General features: G+C 37.9%; 1 protein-coding gene across 4 annotated transcripts in view; it reads right to left on the bottom strand.

Annotated features, from left to right (window-relative positions):
- LOC106478716 (yrdC domain-containing protein, mitochondrial-like) overlaps positions 1-2,232 on the bottom strand; it is an 89,263-nt gene that overhangs the window by 44,523 nt on the left and 42,508 nt on the right. The window lies entirely within an intron of this gene.

Here is a 2,232-nt window from a genome sequence, read left to right as displayed (position 1 = left end):
AATCTAGTACTGTGTCTTATAAAACAGCTTTGAAAAAACAACATAATATGATCCGTAAAAAAATGTTTCTTTCCATAAATTATGTAAAACGTTAAGTTTATTTGTAATCAAGCACAAAGCTACACAATGGGTTATCTGTGCTCTGCCCACCACGGGTATCGAAACCCAGATTCTAGCGTTGTAAGTCCGCAGATATACCGCTGTGCCACTGGGGGGGCAAAACGCTAAGAAGGAAGGTTTGGAAAGCGGTTTGTTTTTAAATAAATTACTGCTGCGGTAAAAATGAAAACAAATACTTTTAGTCATATCTTTAAACTTTCAAAAATTGCTACAAGATTTTCCCCAATACTAGGCAAAGTGTTAACCTTTCAGATTCGGCACTTGTTGGGTAATGTTTGTTTATTTGAAGTTAAGCACAAAGCTACACAATGGGCTATCTGTGCTCTGCCCACCAAGGGTAACGAAACCTGGTATCCAGCGTTGTAAGTCCGCAGACATACCGCTGTGGACACTGGAGGACTGTTGGGTAATGTTTGTTTATTTGAAGTTAAGCACAAAGCTACACAATGGGCTATCTGTGTTCTGCCCACCAAGGGTAACACTGGAGGACTGTTGGGTAATGATAATAAAATACTGAAACATTTCTCTCTTTGTAAATAAACCAATTTTGTTTCTTTCAGCGATTCGGAAATTTCAAAGTTGAATGATAAAGCTATACAACGATTTATACACTAAATGACAGTTATCATTGCCATTATATTTCTCTCTCTCTCTCTATATATATATCTATATATATACAGAGGTTGGGTACGTTGCATAAAAACTGTTTTGAATATGCTTCTGCAAATCAACGAGTCGTGTGAAAACCACAACCACGTAAAGTCATGATGGAATGGCACACATCAAAACTAGATTGTTTGGCATTATGTAGGTACAGTGTGATGCCATCGACAATTGGTCGTTTTTGGAAAAGGTATATATAACAAACCTGTACGACACAAAATGTTCATAAAGATGTCAGATCTGGAACGTAGAATTTCCAAGACGGGGATAGCTTACGTATTTAATGACATTGGATAACAAATAATTATGGATCAACTTCAGGTACTATGAACATCCAGAAAGAGACCTGCAACAAGTCGTACCAAAGCCGTGGTAAGCAAAGTGAGGTGGGAATCTATGAACACAAAGATCAGTGGCAAAAGCAGTTCAAGTGCCCAGGCAACATTATTCAACGTAATCAAGAAGGATCTCCGTATGAAAACGAGAGTATGGGTACACTGAGATAAAATTTCCAGTCATACCTACCATTCAACCGTTGCATACCTCAAGCAGCTGGAGAATGCAACAGTTATTCATGCTATTCTATAATAAGACAAACCGACCAATTCGCCGGAAGCAACATCTATGTATTTCTGTGTGATCGGACTATTGAAACGGGAGTTGGTAAACCGTCATCTTTATAAACTAGATGGGTTATGGAAGTTATACAAGAAGGACTGGTTTGCTTTGGAAATGATAACCTTACAACGGATCCTTCTGCAATGGAAGCTTAGCTTCAGGGTTATTGCCAAAATACGCAGTCGTCAGATATAGAATGACCGACCGTGACGACATGGACTGTAATGACATGGTAAGGCTCCAAATCGTTTTTGCATAATGTACTCAACTCTCTGTAATACAGTGTGTATGCATGTGCGTATATATATATATATATTTATACTTACAGAACAACTGTATTACTGTAATGTGACGGTAAATACCACTATTCGTTGGTAAAAGAGTAGCCCAAGAGTTGGCGGTGGGTGGTGATGACTAGCTGCCTTCCCTCTAGTCTTACACTGCTAAATTAGGGACGGCTAGCGCAGATAGCCCTCGTGTAGCTTTGCACGAAATTAAAAAACAAAGAAACAAACGAACTCTCTTTTTTAATGCCCGCGGTGGCTCAGCATTAAGTTTAATAACTTATATAAAAAATAAGGTTTCGATACCCGCGGCAGGCATAGCACAGATAGCCCACTGTGTAGCTTTGTGCTTTTTGTTGAAGAAAGTCTAAAAGCTTGAGTAATATGCATCAAAAAACAGGAGTATACTTGCTAATCTCTTACTAATAAGACGTATAAATTAATCACCGTCGTTAGAGGACATTAGAAACGAATATTTGATCTCATAGTTTTATTCCTCCTTTGTTTGTAATTAACGAATAGCTCTTTTTTTTTTTTTTTTTTTTTT

Source organism: Limulus polyphemus, unplaced genomic scaffold (assembly GCF_000517525.1).
Source record: "Limulus polyphemus unplaced genomic scaffold, Limulus_polyphemus-2.1.2 Scaffold243, whole genome shotgun sequence".
Classification (NCBI taxonomy): domain Eukaryota; kingdom Metazoa; phylum Arthropoda; class Merostomata; order Xiphosura; family Limulidae; genus Limulus; species Limulus polyphemus.
The sequence above is the reverse complement of the archived record's forward strand: the minus strand, read 5'-3'. Positions and strand labels throughout refer to the sequence as shown.